The 20,394-nt window shown below is 38.6% G+C and overlaps 1 protein-coding gene across 2 annotated transcripts in view; it reads right to left on the reverse strand.

Annotated features, from left to right (window-relative positions):
* Peak1 (pseudopodium enriched atypical kinase 1) overlaps positions 1 to 20,394 on the reverse strand; it is a 227,302-nt gene that overhangs the window by 160,070 nt on the left and 46,838 nt on the right. The window contains exon 2 of one of the 2 annotated variants that reach the window (XM_059267930.1): positions 18,042 to 18,103. The gene's annotated coding sequence lies outside the window, so the exon portion shown is untranslated. Of the gene's footprint in view, positions 1 to 602; positions 699 to 18,041; positions 18,104 to 20,394 lie in introns of those variants that run through there. The other variant, XM_059267931.1, reaches the window with a different exon arrangement.

The raw sequence follows: 20,394 nt of genomic DNA on the forward strand, positions 1-20,394 counted from the left end.
CAAAAAAAAAACCAAAAAAAAAAAAAAAAGAACACTAAATACCTTCTTTTAACAAAATATACACCACCACTACCCAATTTAAAAGATTTATTTATGTTTATCTGTGTGTATCTAGTGTGTCTGTATGTGTACGCAACACATGTGATGCAACTTGTGTACAGGTGTCCATGAAAGCCAGAAGAGGGCATCAGAGGCCTGGAGATAAGAGTTACAGACAGTTGTAAGTCACCTGACATGGCTGCTAGGAACTGAAATCAGGTCCTCTGGAAGAGCATCATTTGCTTTTAACCTCTCAGCCCCACAGAATGTGTTTATCCTTTTTCCTTGTCACTGAGACTGCTAATATATAAATTTCACATAAAAAAGAGCTTATGAAATATTCTAAATGGCAAGACTGGCCCCCTCCTTCATTCATGAATTTGGCTTCATAATCTTAGTTTTCTCATTGTTTTCACTGCTACCAAGAAAACTCCAAGTCTCTATGTACACCCTAGGGTCACTGCTAGCAAGAGAAATCACTTGGTACAGAATTCAACAATAAAATGCATGGTTATTATCAGCACAGTGCAATTATTTCATACATAGCTCTTTTCAGCACTGACCTCTTCAAGAATAAAATGCTTGGTCACATTCATTTCATATCCCCAGGGTTGAGCATGAGGCTTGCATGTAGTCAGCCCCTAGAGAAATGTTTACAAAAACATTTAATAATCACTACAAAATCATCTAGAGGAATAATTCCATTGTTTACCAGAATTTTATTTCCACTGGGGTTTTTCAGGGTAGGAAGGGTTAAACAGAGCAAGCAAACTATCCACACCAACAACTGGTGCTCTGTCTGTGCATTTCACTGGTTTTCACAGCTGGGAATTAGACCACCTCAGTTAGAAGCTGGCTGAGCCTCTTATTTTTCTGTACCAAATTTTAAAACTCAAAAAGCAGGCAATGATATCCTTATGGGCAGGAATCAAATCTTATTTATTTCCATCCTTCTAGTATCTTGTTATGGAATATGAGTACAATAAATTTTTGTTCAATAAATGCATTATTAAATTGATCCATCGTGTATTTTTCATACTTTTTTCACAGTGGCTAAAAATAATTTCTAATACTATAATCCATAATCTCCATAGAACAACACTGAAATATATGTCTGCTAGTGTCTGTAAGACAATTTGGCACAGGGCAAAGATGTATCAAACTGAGTACAGTTCCTGAGTCCCCCACACAGTGAAACCTGAAGACAATATGAAGAAGGGAAAGCCAGCTACAACACATTCTCCTGAAATGCTTTTCTGAGTGTGGCCTTGGCAAGCAGGTGGAGCTGAGCAACCAAGCACTTTATATAAAGGGGACAAATGAGCAGTGATAGAGCCACTGAAAAGCCAGAAGCAGCTAATCTCCCCCTAAAGTTGGCATTTTCTTGCAAGTTAAAGTCCCAGGGAGAAGTGCTACCTTTCAACTTTAGCACTAATGGTAAAGAGAAGTTTCTGAGCTCTTTGATGTACTTTTCCTCAATAATACACAAATCAAAATTTTCAATTTAAAGATGAATGATAGTTTTTCCCAACTGAGATCTCACAATCCAGCTCTGTCCTACCCATTGCTTTTTTATGTCTCTCTGCCTCACTCTGACTAAGATGCTTCAATATAATTTATTCATCCTGAAACATATTCAATTTAAATTTTACTTATGCTACATGAAGATAGATTACTTTGAAGAATGAATTAAGATTAAAAATGGGCAAAAAAATAAGGTCATTCAGTATAAACAAAAGAACTACTATAATCTGTAATTTTTAAAAAGCAATAACCACAGACTAACTTCAATAGCCTGAAATCTAACACTATGTAATTTCAATTTGTTTACTAAATGTTCTAAATTATAAGAGCAATCGGACCTCAAAATGCTCCCCGAAACTATAGGTGATATAGTATCACCATTTACTAAGTCATTTTAGCCTGCAGTCTTGGAGTACTTAACATCCCCACCTGCTTCCATCATTCCCACTGTAGATTTTACAGAATGACGTAACAAATATCAAAATGACTAGACTATGAACTTAGATAAGGAGACTCATTGACAAACATTTCAATTACTCTCTCATGATAACAAGCCACAAAATTTTTGATCTTGCTAATCTTTCCAACAGAAGAGTAAACAAGCAGATTTCACATTAGGAGAAATAATGGACCCAAAATGTCTCCAACAAAAACAGAAATCTCAGAATCACTTCAAAAATTAGACTCACTTCCTAAAAATGAAAACTCAGTCTCTACTTCCTCCTGCCATAAACAAAATAAAGGGATGAAAACCTGCCCAGCGACCCCTCTTTGTTCAGCCTGCACGTGCAGCTGATGACAGAATTCTCTGAATGTAGGAGAGATTCCCTTCATCACAAAAGCTTCCTTTTTGGATCAAGGTCCAACAGTCTTCGGAAGGACAAGTGCCTGTGATGTTGAGGAGTGCTCTGAAACTGACATCCTGACATTTCCCTTCAATATAGTCTGGATTCTCAATCCTATTCTATTTAAAAAGCAATTGAACATGTGAAATGCATAAAAATTATTGATGACAAATGAACTCATACCATAGGTAGACAAAACAAAGGCTATTTCATGTACTGTATTTTGAAAGCTTCAGAAACTGATCCCATTATTTTCCTCAACTAAACATATTCAACAACAAAGTATGTTCAGGACTACTTACCAAACATATTATCTGAGTATCATTTAAATTTAAAGGAAGCCTTTGGATACTCAAAGAAAATCCCGGCATTCTTAAGGAGGCTCACTGTTTTCCATGGTGATAAAAGCTGGACTTTGAGGAAACCCTGCATCCCCAGACACCAGTTCTCAGCCAGCTCCACAGCTGTCAGAGTGGGAGTGCATTTAGTTAGATCTAGTCACTCAAAGAACTCCACAAATCACTCTAAATTCCAATGCCAATAAGATAACTCAAACCTGATGTTAATAGATTCTAAATGTCTGTCTGAATTCCTTCATCAACTTATTTTATATCAATAAGGCACAGATAATTGTAAGACAAACTCATTTTTATAATGCATATAAACATACACGACACTAATATTAAACATTAGAACCTCTTACTAAAAATAATAAAGTTCACCAACACCAAAACGAAATATTTCCATTTAACAGAATCTTTTATGTAAACCCTGAGAAGTAACATACTATACCAAATGGAAAAAAAATCTATACAAATGCTAGATTTTTCTGTTGAAAAAATATCAGTCATTAAGAAAAAGCAGTATTATTATAAAAATCCAAAGATAAAATGATTAAGTATTCACACTCATACTTTCAAGTTTGAAAATCAACAGGAATGTTATGAAGAAAGAAACTCACCTTGGACACAATACTCTCAAACAGCAATAGTTCACACTGCCTTCAAGAATGCTTGGATATCACAAAAACAGCTCAACTCTCTCACAGCTGCTCCAAGAGTACTAACTACTCTGCAGTCCCAAAGGAGATGAGTCTAATCGGATAATGGAACCTTCATTCTCCAAAAACAGGCTTGAGATCACTTTACAATATACCACATGGACTCTAATCCACTGATTGGCCCATTAGTACATGCACATTCTTAAAACACTTTCCAAGTATGATCCTCAATTTCTTTTTCAGTGTGTGTGGGGGGGAGCACATGTATCTTATGCAGATTTGTACAAAGCTGTTAGCCATAATACTATTGCAGGATTTCTAGTACAATTACATATTTTAATATACTATAAAGCTATATAATAAACATATTTCTAAAGCATTTTAAAAAAATAAGAGATAACTATATAAGACATAATAAAAAAGGAGAATTGATAACAGACACTTTTTTTTTTCAATAAAAAGACCTCAACTGAAGGTCTGGCATCAGATAGCTTTATTTACCATTAAAAGTGCTTGCTGTAAAATTACCTTAAACTGAAACAAACAAATATCACCCAAATTTAAAATACAAGTTTAAAACATAGACAACCATTGTACTTGCTTGCTACCTGCTGTAGGGTAGGCATAATGCCACAGATACAACACAAATCTGGAAGTGGATAGTTTTACTGATGAGGCAACTGAGGCACTGATTGGTAGTCATTGTCAGTCCTGACATCCTTTTCAGGCTGCACAGCATCAAAACTTGCTCTTTCTGGGGCTGAAGAAATGGCTCAGCAGTTAAAAGTACTGGCTGCTCTTTCAAAGGACCTGGTTTGATTCCCAGCACCCACATGGTGGCTTACAACAGTCTGTAGTTCTGGTTCTAGAAGATTCACCACTCTCTTCTGGCCTCTCTAGGCACCAGTCACGCATGATGAAATGCAAATACATGCAGGCAAAACACTCATATATGGGGTCGGAGGAGAGGGTTCTTTCTGCAGATGGCTCTTTCACACACAATTTGTGGCTAATAATTAAGAAACTGATAAAGTGTTTTATAAGTATTATAAATACCTGGTTTGGAAACACAGGAGTTGTTGTCTCTTAAATGTTTAGGTAAAAACACCTATTCTGCACCACTGGACAACTGCCAAGTAGGCAAAGAAAGAAAAAGAAGCCAAACCTAAAAAGTATGTACTCATGACAAGGTGAGGCACAGTGGGTACAGAAAGATACAGATGATAAAGAAAGGCTTAATGTTAGGCTGCAAAACAGCCCATGCATTCAAGCTCTTCAGAATCTAAAATTTTAAATGAGATATTATTCTATTTTCATAAAACAAATCACATTTATTTTTTATTAATGGACTAAAGTATATCCAAAAAAGCCACAAAATAATATTTCTATTTATAAAACAATTGTCACTACAAATCCATAATTCGTCTGTAAATAATTTGGACACAAAATGCCAAGTAAACTTGGCCAGCACACTCTTCAAATATATCTGGAGAGGTTCTCATTAGAGCACAGCACCAGACTCTCCATTTGATTTCTCCCTTGTTGAGTAGGATTAAATCCAATTAGAGAGCTTTGGTTACCGACAGGGTATGAGTGCCACTACTGCGCCCGTGAGGTTACTGGGCCACGTTTGTCGTTGTGGTTCCTATGTGTCATCACCGGGTAGAACTGTTGGTTGCTTTCCTCCTTTGGAAGCTGGCATGGTACCTTCAGGACCAAGAAAGCTACTCCTCACAAAGGCTTTCAGGTCAGGGGCTGCCGGGCCCTGTGTCTAAAGTGTATTGTGTCTTCAGCAATAGGGTCTGACCTTCCACCTCTGCGGGCAACCAAAGGTGATAGCATAGGCTGTAATTTGTTAGTCTTTTTTATGGGAATTTAGTTATAAAACGATTGGAAACCACACTTACTCTATTTTCCCCAACACCATTTTCTATATTATGAGCACTATATAATATATAGCTTATTACTTTTAATTGCTTCATGCTTCTAGGTAGTATTTTCCAATGTCTACTTCGCCAGTTCAAAGGAACTTGCCAGCATGTTATATCCTCCCACTCCAATCATCACATTTTAAGAAACAAACACTATGTCCATCTTACCATGTCCTGGGGAATCTTTCACTAGGCTAGATATGATGGCTATGCGATCCTGAATATACAGTTAATACAGATTTTATTTTAGAAAATAAAATAGGAAGAATAACAGTGACACAAGGTTGGCTGCCATCAAATATTACACAGCAAGAGTCAACTTCTCAGACAATGAAAGAGGTTTTCCAAAAGAGCAAATGAGGTACAATCTTGCACCCACTTGTCTGTAACCACAAAGCTTCCAGGGCAGTCAGTTTCATTCATGTTTGCAAGAACCATAATGAGCACGCACAAAACCCTAACCATTTAGAGCTTCAAAGTTAAATGGTCCTCATGGCTGGTGGGCAGCCTTATTTGTCCAGGAGGAATTGTCCGCACTATTCTCTAACCACAAAGTGCCCTTTAGGAAAGTTGACTAAGACCAAAGGCTTTTCCACCTAATAATCTCTTCTAAATGAAGGATCCATCCTAGCCTAACCTGTCTTTATCTTATTGGTAACAATTTGGCATCTTACCCAAATCAGGGCCTCTTATCTCCACCTTCCTCAGTATACTCCTATATCCACTATGTAAGGGCAGAGATCACAGCCATGTGCCCACCACACCAGGCTTATAAAAACAACTCCTTGGTTCAGTTTGGTTGCCCAATTATATACATAAGAAATGGAGTTGGAGTCTAGGAATCCTTAATCAGTGCTCAAAGTAATATAAACTGTACGGCCATTCTAAAGGAAAACCTGGCAATTCTTAATGAACTTTATAATGGACATCCAACAACCCTCCAATTTTACTCTTAAATGCATGTCTCCTTAAGATAAAATGAAGATTATCGTTGCAGTATTGATAAAATATAGTGAGGTGTGATAAAGAGACTCCAGAGTCTGCCTGAAGTCTCGACAGCTCAGAATAAAGAATGCCAACATAATTAACTCAATTTGTTTTTATGGCTGTCTACAAAGAGACAATGATCCTTTTATATAGAGACATTTCAAATAAGAATGTCAAAGCAGTAATGAACCGTGCTTAGGTCTAAGCACACACAATCTTGAGTATGGCCTTGCTCCCTTCCCAGCTGTAAATCTACAGTTTCTGAAAATCTTACAAACAAGACAATAAAATTTGATTACAATGAAAACGTACCTGACTTCCTTGTATAACCTTTTGTAGACTATGGCTCTACCCCATCAGCCTGCAGTCCCACCCAGTGCACCCCAGGAAGCACCCTACAATCTCATTTACAGAAAAAAGAGAAAAGGAAAGTGGGCCCCTTAGGAACCCTCTGAACGATAGATATTAGAATCCACAAAACCATGCATAGGACAATTGAAAAGCCCATACCCATGCTTAGATGTGTGCTATTCTTTCCCTAAACACCTCTCTTTACTAACTCTCATGTATAAATCTACTTACACCTGTTCCTTAGTAGCTCCAGCTTTGCTTCCCCAAGTTCTGCAGTACAGTCAAGAATCCAGCTTCACCCAAGTAGAGGTCTCCAAGAGAACTCAGGCTGCTACAGACAGCAGCATGAAGCTGTATCTCCTGGTCCCACCACTCCTAACACATGAGATGGAATATACAAACACAAGCCATTTATGGAAATTAGAAGCACTACCCATTTTCCATTGTTAAACAAATATCCAAACACAAACTGGATTAGAGTAGATACTTAGGGGAGGAAAAGGAAATGATAAGGAAATGAGTGAGAAAAAGGACAATAAAAGAAACTTAGGTGCCAGCAATAAGAGGCAACCTAGAGTCTGAGGTACCCCTAAAGTCTGAGAAACAGAATAATAAAAGAAGTCCACATAAACTGAAATAAGATAAGAGTCATAAAAGCTGTAAGAAAAAAGTTAATATTTCATTTTGAAAGGATTCAAAATAATGTAACACCTGAATAAAGAAAATGTCACTGAGCTGGGCATAGAGGCACATGCCTTTAATCCCAGCACTCCAGAGGCAGAGGCAGAGGCAGGCAGATCTCTATGCGTTCAAGGTCAGCCTGGTCTATAAATCGAGTTTTAGGACAGCCAGGGCTGTAACACAGAGAACCTTGCCCCATAAATGAAGCAAGCAAGCAAACAAACAAACAAATGAGAGAGAAAGAAAGGAAGAAAGAAAGGAAAGAAATAAGTAAAGAAAGAAAATGCCAATGAAAAACAAGCAAAAAAAGTTCAGTGGGTAGTCATTTTAATATCAAGAAAGAACGATCATTGAAATTTATAATCAATAATGTAAAGTGCATGACCAAAGAGAGAATACAATTGCTTTTTTGAAGTAAATAGCCTGTTAGCATCATCCTGGCACCTAAATATCTTGAACACAAAATATCAAACCAGAAACAAATATAGTCTGGAATAGATCCCAAACCAACTCAATTTTTAGGACTTCATTATTTTATGTATATGAGTATTTCACTATACGTGTGTCTGTGCACCAACTACATGGCTGGCGCCTGTGGGTGCCAGAGAGCTCGATCAGATTCCCTGGAATTGGAGTTAGACTCTTGTAAGTCACCATACAGATGTTAGGAATTGAACCTGGATCCTCTGAAAAAGGAACCAGTGCTCTTAAGAACTGAGCCATCTCTCCAGCTCCCCAACTGGGGGTCAGGGTACGGGGACACAACAGGACAGGGTCTATATATTCCTGGCTCTCCTAGAACTCCCTGTGTAGCCCAAGCTAACTCAGAGTTCTGCCTCCGGAATGCTGGAAATAAAGGTGTGTGCTACCATGTCTACCTCTATCACAATTTTTAAGGTGTGTTCTTTCTTCCTTTGTGTGTTGTATGTACATGTTCATGTTCAAGTCAGTGTGAACTTATCTCAAAAAAAATAAGATGGAGAACAATCCAGGAAGATACCTTGGAGACAACTTCTGCTCACCCAAAAGCTGAGGCTTATAAAAGAAACATTCTAACTTAAAAGTAACACCTATAGGGGCTGGAGAGATGGCTCACCAGTTAGGAGCACTAACCACTCTCCCAGAGGACCTGGGTTCAATTCTCAGCACCCACATGGCAGCTCACAACTGTCTATAACTCCAGTTCCAGGGGATCTGACACCTTCACATCAGTGCACATAAAATAAATGTAAATATAAAAAAGTAACACCTATAAAGACATCTATAAAAGGTAGGCTCTCCAAAAAGAGACATATGTGATATAACTTAGTCTTCCTAAGCTTCAGCTGATGTTCCTTAAAAGGTGTAGCTACAGCATACTATATACTTAATAACCAACTGTGAATGCAAAATACATATCCACATAACACTCACGTGTGCACAACTCCAAAAATGAAAGCTATTAGCAGAATCAATTTAATAAAACCTCTTTTTTAAAAATCCTATAATAGCTGGTCATGGTGGTGCTGTCTTTAATTCCAGCACTCAGGAGGCAGAGGCAGGCAGATCTCTGTGAATTCCAGCCAGCCATGCCTCAAAATAAATCAAATAAATCAATTAGTTTTTAAAATCCCATAAAGAAAATGTAGATGACAGTGAGATGGCTCAGCAGGTAAAGATGCTTGTCACCAAATCTGATAATGACCTGAGTTCAATCCCTGGAACCCGCAGTGGAAGAAGACAACCGACTCCCAAGCTGTCCTCTGACTGCAATACACATACAGATACACATACACCTGAACAGACGGATGTAAAAAGAACTTAATAAAACCTTTAGGTCATAAATAAATCATAGTAGATTCCAGAGAAAAATATAGAAGTTTTATCTCTTAAGAATATTAGCACTTAGTGTAAATTAAACTACTTTAAAAAAATTCTTTGGCCGGGCGGTGGTGGCGCACGCCTTTAATCCCAGCACTCGGGAGGCAGAGGCAGGCAGATCTCTGTGAGTTCGAGGCCAGCCTGGTCTCCAAAGCGAGTTTCAGGAAAGGTGCAAAGCTACACAGAGAAACCCTGTCTCGGAAAAAAACAAAAAACAAAACAAACAAACAAAAAAAAAATTCTTTGTTTAAAAACCCTCAATCTCAGAACTAATGCTGAGTTTAAAAGCAGACTATCTGCAAAGATCATGTGTGTGTCACAGATCTCGACATTTTTAAACTTTACACTAGTGCGAAAATGATACCTATTCTATAGCCAGTTTAGAATTCTTATCTTTCCCAGACTAGTGGTATGTGGTATGGAATTCACCCATGAAGCTGGGCAGTGGCAGTGAGCCGCAGCTCACAGCCAAGCAATGGTTTACGATGGTTACCTGAGTATGTTTTCACATCCCATTATGTCACATGAGCACTTATCTGAACGCATGAGCTGTTGAACACTGTTATATATTTTGTTAGATGATTTTGCCCAACTGTATACCTATTAGTATTCTAGACACACTGTAGATTCTTTATGCATTCTAGATATTGATCCCTTATTAATCATATGATTTCCAAATATCTCTTCTACTTCTTAGGTTGCCTTTTTACCCTGTTGGTTGTTTCACTTGAAGTAGAGATTTTTAATTTTAATGAAGCCCAACTGACCCTTATTTACTTTACTGCCTATGATTTCAGTGTACTAACCAAGAAGTAACTGTCAAACCAAAGACATGAGGCTTTTCATCTGTAATTTCTTCTGAAAGTTTTCTGTTAGCTCTTATAACCTGGTCTTGAAGCTGTGTTGGGCTAACTTTTATATACAATATAAGGTAAGGTTCTAATTTCAGAGTTTATCTTTGAATATCCAGTTTTCTCAACACTAATTATTGAAAACACAAACAAATAAAACTAACCTTCCCCAGGAATGGTCTTGCTATACAAAAATCACTTGACATACAAAAAAAGGCTGACTTCTGGGCTTTTTCTTCTATTCCACTGCTCCATACATGTCTTTATACCAGTACCACACAATGTGGATTACTATAGCTTTGTTTTAGTTTTGAAATTGTTACTGTGTATGTGTGTGGGACTGTGTGTGAGTGTGGCATGTATGTGACATGGTGCATATGCAGGAGTCAGAGGGCAGACCACTCTAAGAAGTCAGTTGGGACTGTGTGTGAGTGTGGCATGTATGTGTCATGGTGCACATGTGGGAGTCAGAGGACAGACCACTCTAAGAAGTCAATTGGGACTGTGTGTGAGTGTGGCATGTGTGTAGCATGGTGCACATGTGGACTCAGAGAACAGACCACTCTAAGAAGTCAATTGGCACTTTGTGTGAGTGTGGCATGTATGTGTCATGGTGCACATGTGTAAGTCAGAGGACAGACCACTCTAAGAAGTCAATTGGGACTATGTGTGAGTGTGGCATGTGTGTGGCATAGTGCACATGTGGACTCAGAGAACAGACCACTCTAAGAAGTCAATTGGCACTGTGTGTGAGTGTAGCATGTATGTGTCATGGTGCACATGTGTAAGTCAGAGGACAGACCACTCTAAGAAGTCAATTGGCACTGTGTGTGAGTGTGGCATGTGTGTGGCATGGTGCACATGTGGAGTCAGAGAACAGACCACTCTAAGAAGTCAATTCTCTTCCTCCCCTTTGTTGATGGGGTCTCTCTTGTTTCTGCCACTCTGCACATTCCAGGGCACTGAGCCTCTTGAGCTTCCAGGCTAACAGGGACGGGATCCATCAAACTGTTGAGTCTGTTAGTTCTAACAATTTTTTGCATAATGTTAGAATTTCCTACCTATAACATTAAGTTCTCTGCAAACAGATAATTTTACTTTTTCCTATCCAGCTTGGATCATTTTTATTTTCTTTTTCTGATTGCTCTGGTTAGGATTCCTAACACGATATTCTGATGTCCGAGGAAAAGCTTACAGTTCATGCAGCAGCATAAGGCTGGCTATGAGCACTGCACAAATGGGCCTCATTAGGTGAAATATTTTTCGTCTATTCTTAGTGTGATGGTGACTGCTCCTATCATGAAAGGGTGTTAAATCTTAACAAATTTCTCCATTAATTGGGATGATTATGTGATTTTGGCCATTCATTAAACAACTGGTGCAGCCTTTTACCATGCACCTTACACAACCAAAAAGTTATTTAGTACCCTCATTTTGCATGGAACTCCTCTTAATTTTTGAAACAAAATACTTAAAGCAGAATTTAACGACATCAATCAGAGCTTCAAGAAAGAATTTTTACAAGAGGATACTGAATAAATAACAACTTTGAACAGGAGCACATTTTAAAACTAACTCAGACCAAGAATCATTTCAAAAATAAAATTTACCAAAATGGATCAAGGCAGACCAACACCACATCTAATATCACTGAGGCATGACATAATTGTTATACTCATAATGTACAATTTATTTACATACATTTTAAAGCCTCTATGTATATATTGATAATGGAACATATTATGATCAAGATGTCATATTTCAAAGGAATCCATGGGGCTGGAAAGATGGTTCAGAGGGCAAGAGTGATTGCTCTGCAAACATGAGGACCTGAGTTCAAATCCTAAGCACTCATGTAAAAAGTTGGGCATAGTTATACACACCTATAAAGCTACCATCAGGGGACAAAGAAGGATCCAGAGAACTTGTTAGCCAGCCAGCCCAGCAAAAAAAGCAGGCTCCAGATTCAGTGAGACCCTGTCTCAAGGAAATACAGGAGAATATGATAGAGGATGACACCCAACATCCTGCTCTGGCCTCCACGTGAGTGCATATGGACACAAGCATATACATAATTACATGCATGCAATGCGCGCGCGCGCGCACGCGCACAGAGAAAGAGAGAGATTTATATTGAATGAAGTAACAGCTTAAAGAATGAATTGGCAAAGAAACCAGTCTTTCATTCAAAAATGCTTTTTCTTTTTCATAAAGTTAACTTAAGAAACAAATACAGAAAGAAGGACTACGATAGAAACAGAAGCTCTAGAATCAAAACTGGATGCTGGGCAGTTAGTTGTCACTTTCCTTACCCATCCCAGTACATACGTCATTAAATTTACCCTTTTGACATAACAAAACTTCCAGTGTCATCCCTCCTGAGAATACATGTTGCTGTCTTGACTCAGAATTCAAGTTGGAGCAGCAGGAAATTGTTCTGCTTTGTTCTGGTGGTACATTTTAGCTTACTTAGTAAACCTGCAATTATTTTTATCCCACAGTCCCGTAGAAAGGTGTTTGCAAGAAAAGGATTTCATTTTGCTGATCTGACAGTGACAAGACCCTGGGGAAAGGCCAACTCAAGCAGGAAGGAAGCAGATTTTAGCAGTCAGTTTTCTTACCTGTTCACTGCTTTTGTGACTAGACTGTCCCAGCTCTGACACCCACCCAGAAAGCAGTGGGTAGACGGAAATAGTCACTTCTCAGGAGTTGAACTCTAAGTTTTTCCCTTCCTCCAAAATAACCCTACTAGGGACAGAATAACAAACAACAGGAAACATATCAAAGGTACATAAACATTAGTTGAAGAAAACATTGATAGATTGTATTTTCCAAGAAAGGAAGGGAGGAAGGAAGGAGGGAAAGAGAGAGAAAGAGAAAGGAAGAGATGGAGGGCAGGCAGGCAGGCAGGCACAAAGAAATCAAGGGAAGGAAGAAGACATTGATACATAACAAATACACAATGTGCTCACTCTTTGGCTACTTAAAATGCATTTCCTAGGACACTGTTTCAGATCCTAGGACTGCAGCAGTAAGACACACTGTCCCTTGAGCCCATGAGAGATAAATGCAAAATAAATGACAATAAATTAATTAGTGATTAAGTGCTAAGAAAACAATATACAAGTCTTGAAACAAACCAGTTTGGGGTGCACTAATTTCTGGTGAGCAGACAAGGAAAATTCATAGAAGAACAGACACTAAGGAATGAGAAAGATCCAGCAAATAAGCAGGCTGAGGGCAAACTAGTTCCCACAGGGGTTAGGTAGTAGATGACTTTAATGCTGGAATAAACTTTCCCTACTCACAGAACAGAAAAGAAATCCAGCACTGTTCAAGTTTTATGAATTCTGATGTTTTTAAGATCAGCAGCAAGTAAGATCTCAATGTACTACAACCATCTCAAAATCATCACCTGGAGGAAAAACAAAACTAAAACTATGACAAATGAGCTACTCATACAGACTTTTAGACAGTAATGACCACTGGGAAATTTTAACAGAAAAGAAAACACGAGTAATTCCAAGGAAAAGGTCTGTGGGTCAGAAAAGATCAGTGCGAAGGTTCTGGTGTGTCCCTACTGTCATTCACCCCAAAAGAACAGCATTCTAAGTAAGATCAGTATCTAGAGCCTGCCTTCATTCCTGACAACTGCCTCTCAGGTGCTCTAGAGGGCTTCCTTATTTAATGTAAACCAGAGGTATTACAAAAACATCCTCCTGAAATAAATGTTTAGACACAATAGAAAAATTTTCCCTATTTAATACCTTTCCTAAATTAAGAAATAGATTGAGCCGGGCGGTGGTGGCGCACGCCTTTAATCCCAGCACTCGGGAGGCAGAGGCAGGCGGATCTCTATGAGTTCGAGGCCAGCCTGGGCTACCAAGTGAGTTCCAGGAAAGGCGCAAAGCTACACAGAGAAACCCTGTCTCAAAAAAAAAAAAGAAATAGATTGAAAAAATATTTCTTTCAGGCAGGCTTGCCTCCAACTCAGCATCCTCTTGCCTCAGCCTCCACCACACCTGGACAAATTAAAAACATTATTCTCCCATTTTCCTGCTGGAGCAGTGGTTCTCAACCTTCCTAACGCTGAGACCCTTTAGTACAGTTCCTTATGTTGTGGTGACTCCCAACCATAAAATTATATTCATTGCTACTTCATAGCTGTAATTTTGCTACTGCTATGAATCGGAAAGTAACTACCTGATATACAACCCCTATGAAAGAGTCATTGGACCCCAAAGGGGTTGCAACCCACAGTGCTAAAGCAAGCACTTTTGGCTTATAAGCATCTATAATAAACAGTGTTATGCCTTAAAAATAAAATATGCCTATTAAAAACATTAGCTTGGGGATTAATTAGAACAAAATATAATGACATATATGTACGAAATGCCAGGGTAAAACCTATTACTTAGTTATACTGATTTTAAAAGGAAAAAAATGAGCTCATCTTACTTGAAAGACAACTATTTTATAGCACTGAAGGCTCCCCAGATGCATACCCAACGTTATATATTATTAATATGACATTTTAGGGTGTTGTAATGTTAACATTTCCAAGTTATGCTACCAAATATATTTTTTTCTATAATAGCATTTTGGCTAGACACTAACCATTATTGAGAACAAGCAAAGAGGGAAAATAGAGGTGAAAAGCTTGCTTTAGCTGAGGCACATGGCAATAGGTATTCGCTTAAGCCACATGTTTTAAAAAAGGAAACACTGTCTTCAGAAAACTGACTGGAATCATACCTCTAGCATTTGGTAGTGATGTAATCGCCCCAATCCTTGAGTTTTCCTCAACAGGAAAATGAGGCAATACCACCTACCACACTAGATTTATTATTATTATAAAATTTAATTATTAAATGAAACAAAATCAGCAACAATTAATGGAACTTATGCTTACTATCTGACAGTCATGTGTATCAGCAAGAGAAATGAGAGTAAGCAGAAAATAAAAGGAAAAATAATTCTAAGTCCTAAGTCGTAAGAACTGAACATAATGTTAATTAATGGTACTTACTTATAACAAAAGCTCCAGCTAGAGCTTTGGCAGCCTAGAGTTAAAACGATGGCAGAGAAGGAGCTAAGATCTTGCTTCAGCCCTGAATCTGGACTTCTGGTTACAGAGCACTTTCACATGTACACAAACTGGTCTTCACAATAAGACTGAGTCAGGAGGAAACGGAAGTCACCGAATGTCAGGCAGCCAAACTGGAATCATGACTAAAACCTATGACACTTCCTCCTACATCCCTTAAAACAGCGACTGAAAGCCTTTCTTACACAAAACTTGAGTACACAAAGAAATATGCTTCAGCAAGTACTTCTTTATTCAGGCAATAATCTAGTCCCATTCAAGGATACAGTGTCTTGCTGTATTTAGCAGAATAAATCAGCTTCTTGATGTAAAAATGTTTATTATAAGAATAAATTTCCAAAGACAAGTTTTTAAAATGTATTTTCCTAACTGAAACTTTAATTAATATTAACTTAGAACAAGGTAGACAGAATTGTTTTTATTGTGGTTATTTTATTCATAGACTTCAACCACACATCTGGACACTGAGTTGCTGGGTATTCCATCATAAAAAAAAAGTTTACTGTTTCTATCATTAATGGCTCTACTATAAGTTCCCTAATCAAGCCTTTAAATTGCTCTTCTTTATTTCATGCTCAGAATTTAAGCTAATTCTTCTGCCAATAGGTCAATCAGTTCCTGTACTTAGTCAAGATGATTCACTGTCACACAATAGCCTGGACTTTTGGTGACAGGAGCAAACTTGATATAGCTAGTAGGCTGCAGCATCTGAAGGGAGTTGCAGGAAAGATGCCCCACCCCACCATCACATGTCCTACAGTTATCATACTTTGAAGCAGAGCTGCATCAGAGCTGCATTCCTAGATCAGGTGGCCTCATTCACAAGTCTCTTTATGGCTGGTCAGTTGAGGCCTTTCCTTAGGCCCTTTGAGATCCTCTCACCACAAGCTGGAGTATACGAAGACCTGGTTCTGCAGTCTCCCTCAGCACACTTCCACTCTTACCTCCTTTATCTGGTCTTCAGCCTGCCCTGGATCCAGAACACTTCAGGTCCTAAGCACTGAGAGGGAGGACCACCACCTCTGTGCTGAGCTGCCTAGCAGCAGGGGCTTCTACTTTCTTAGGTTCAGCCTCTTGTTTACCCTAATTTAGCCAAAATAGTAAAGAACTTAATTTTAACCCTTGAAAAACAAAAAACGAAAAACTGACTACTTAGAAACTCTTTCTCTAGCCCAGGGCCAAATGCAAATAGACTATCACTCTCCTACAAAAGGTAATGGGGTACTGATACATGCTACAACATGGGTGAACTGTGAACTTCATAGAATGTGAAAGAAATATCCAGAACAGCTCAGAAGCCAGCAAGCACATCAGCAGCCGACAGGGAGGAGATGACCACTGTCTGTGACTTGGTACTGTTAAGAGTGCCAAACTATTTCAAAATTAGATTGTGTTAATGATTGTACATCTCTGAAATATCACAAACATTATTACATTGTACACTTTAAGTGAGTCAATTTTATGATATGTAAATTATTTCTCAGTAAAGCTGTGACATGAACTAAACATTCATGCTTAGGATGCTAGTGAGTTGAGGGAAACATGGAGAAAGACTAGATTACAATGCTTTCTTCTGAAGAAGTCTAAAATATCATGGAATCCAAAGATACTGAAGGATTCTGAAAATCAGACTGACACACTGACATTTATCTTTGAGGGAAAGAATTACCATGCTGACAGTGACAAGAATGGCTTAAAGCAGCTGGACTCCCAGGAGGAGACTAGACTAGAGATGTAATGGTCCACTTCAAAATTTTTAAATAAAGGGGATTTTTTTTTTTTTTTTTTTTTTTTTTTTTGTGACTGGGTTTCATGTATTAATCTGTCTAGCCTCAAGCTCGCAAAGTAAGAAAGACCTTGAACTTCTGGTCCTCCTGTCTCTTCCTCCCAGGTGCTGATATTACAAGGCATGCACTACCAGGCCAGGTTAATGTTGAGCTGGGGAGTCAACCCTAGGTTTGGTGAGCATTAGATAAGTATTCTACCAACTGAGCTCCAGTTCCAGCCTACCCCCAGCAGATTTTTTTTTAAAATAGAAAATTTGGAAATGAAGAGGACTTGAGTCAAGAAAGGTAAGAAAATAGGAAAGACTTTAGTATTAGCTTTAGAGTAGACTGTTATCTTCAGAAGCTTTCTGTAAAAGGGAAACTTTGTATGGAAACCAATATAGCACATGAATAGATACACCTTATTACATAAGCCTATAAATAGAAGGAATTATAGAACATAATTGAGTGTTAGACAGTAGAGATGTATGAAACCCCTTCTAACTGGCCTTTTAAAATAGCAGTTGTTTTAATCTGACTTAACTAATATAGGATTTGTCTTTAAATATATCAGATTAGGGTGTGAACTCACAGAGATCCGCCTGGCTCTGCCTCCCGAGTGCTGGGATTAAAGGCATGAGCCACCACTGCCTGACATGCCTGTTCTTAACTGTAGCTTGTTATGCCATATTTGGTTGATGTCCTTGAGAGGCCTGCTTTTTTCTGAGGGGGGATGGAGGGAGTGGATCTGGGAGAAAGGGGAGGTAGGGAGGAGAGACTAGGGGGAGGGGAGATAGCGTCAGGATATAATATATAAGAGAAAAATAAAGAAAGAAAGGAAGGAAGGGAGAAAGGAAGGAAGGAAGGAAGGAAGGAAAGAAGGTCACTCCAAAGCATCTTAGCAATGGAATCAGTTTATGTCCCCAACAGCCCATAAACTAAAAATAAGCAGACTGCTACATAGAACTATAAACAAGTTTTGCTACCTATTAAAAGCACTTAGGAAAAGACATTACGTGTCACCTTAACTTTTTCAGAAGCAACTCATTCTCATTATAAAATGTATTTAAAGTGTCAAATGCATTCATAAATATCTTACCTTAGGTTTTCTTAGACAAGCCACCAAGAAACATCTAGAGCATAAATCCTGGAGACAGACACCTGAAATGAAGAAGGAAAAAAGGATATGGTCAATAAAACTAAATCTGAGCTGACACTCTAATTTTTCACATCAGGAAACCTTAACCTGATTATTTTACTCCCTAATTCTTTTGTAATAATTTGTTCTTGAGAATCCTGTTCCAAGTCAAGAATTAAAAACTCTTGGGTCTGGGAAGATAGTTCAATGAGTTAGAGCACGTGCTGGCTAGTTTTACGTCAACCTGACACAATCCAGAGTCATTTGGGAAGAGGGAACTTAGATTGAGAAAATGCCCAACCCGATTGGCCTGTGGGACATTTTCGTTATTGATAATCGATGTGGGAGTGCCCAGCTCACTAAGAGTGGTGCAACTCTGGGCTGGTAGTCCTGGGAGCTATAAAAAAGCAGGCGTGAGCAAGCCATGGGGAGTTAAGTCTGTAAGTCACTCTTCCATGGCTTCTGTTCCCGTTCCTGGCTCCAGGTTCCTGCCTGTAGGTTCCTGTCCTGGCTTCTTTCAGTAATGGGTTTATAAGCTATAAGGTGAAACAAACCTTTACTCCTCAAGTTGCTTTGGGTTGGTTGTGGTCATGGTGTTTTGTCACAGCAATAGAAAACACTAAGGCATGGTACTTGCTGTACAAGCACAAACTCCAGAGTGTGAATCCCTAGCATCCATACAAAAGAGCAGATTATGGCCACAGACACAGCGTAACCCCAGCATGGGGCAAGAAGAGATGGATCCCAGGAGCTCAGTGGCCAGCCAGCTGTGAGCTACAAGTTATGGGAGAGACCCTCTCTCAAAGGACTAAAGCAGAGAGCACCAGCGTACTTCTCTGGGGATGGACAGACACAGACAGACAGACAGACACACAGACAGACAAACAGATAGACAGACAGACACACACACACACACACACACACACACACACACACACACACACACAGATTGGCTTCTGTACTAGCACTACCATGACTATTATAGCCACAAACACACAAAAAAGACAAAACAGAATTTAAAAACTAGGAAATGTAAAAGCAAGCCAACAGCACATATTTATAAAAGCTAAGTAAAACAGAAACTTAAATTTTAAAGTCTTATAAATATGAAACAATCCTTTATACTGGCAAAAATAATCAAATTAAAATGAGGTATCATCATCTTTTGTCAATGAAATTATAGTTGTTTTAAAAAATGTTGGCCATTTGTGTTGCTCCAGATCTTAAAATTCAAGGCAAGATGACTTGATGGGTAAAGGTGAATGCTGCCAAGCCTGATGACCTGAGTTCAGCCCCTGGCACCTCCATAGCAGGAGAAACCTGAGTCCCACAAGTTGTCCCTGATTGCACACATTCACAGTGGCATGCTTGAGCTCCCTACCATAAATAAATATTTAAAAAGTTTTAATTCATGGTAAGACTGCACTTCATGGCCTTCCTTCAAGTTTGGTATTTCTATCTTAACTACTAAATGGATATAAACATGAGACATTTCTAGGAATAAACTTTAGGCCACTACTTAACTAGAAGACCAGCACAGAAATTACAGAAGCAACTGATGGGATAGATGAAACTTACAGAGATGAAGGCAATCTAAATGACTCACAAAGGGTAGGTTCTCTGGCTGAAATACACAGCAGGAGCACAAAAAAGAAAAAAGAAATTTTGTTGTTGTAATAAGCCACAAAGATTTAGGGGGTTGTTATTATAACATAATCTAGGCTGTTTGACTGCTACAGATTATATAATGTAATATACCACAACAAATATTAGAATATATATAATGGCTATCTTTGTATACTGTTCTTGATCATGTAAACTAGTAAAAAAATCTTTCTGGGAAGCAATTTTTCTAATAGTCAACAAGAGCCTTAAAAAGTTCAAGTCCTGGGGCAAGGAAGATGGCTCAGTGGGTAAAAGCACATGCTCTACAGGCATGAGGTCCTAAGTTAGAATCCCAGCACCCACATAAAAAACTGGCATGCCTCCATGTGCCCATGACCCCAGCATTTACAGACAGAAACAGGCAAATTCAGAGCTCATTATCTCAAGGTAATAAAGCCAACAGCAAGAAGAGGACACCTGATGTCCTGCTCTGGCATCCACATGTATGTGGACACACACCTACATACTCACATACATTTACCATAGACACAGACATAACACACAAATACTCAAAATTCAAGTCCTTTAAAACAGTAACTTTTCCAGCAATCATTTAAATGAGCAGGAGTAAGGTGGGAAATGAGGAAAGAAATGGGGAAGGGGAAGAGTTAACCAATATTGAAGATGTATTTTAAAAATCCTATAGAGA

This window comes from Peromyscus eremicus, chromosome 7, assembly GCF_949786415.1.
Source record: "Peromyscus eremicus chromosome 7, PerEre_H2_v1, whole genome shotgun sequence".
NCBI lineage: Eukaryota > Metazoa > Chordata > Mammalia > Rodentia > Cricetidae > Peromyscus > Peromyscus eremicus.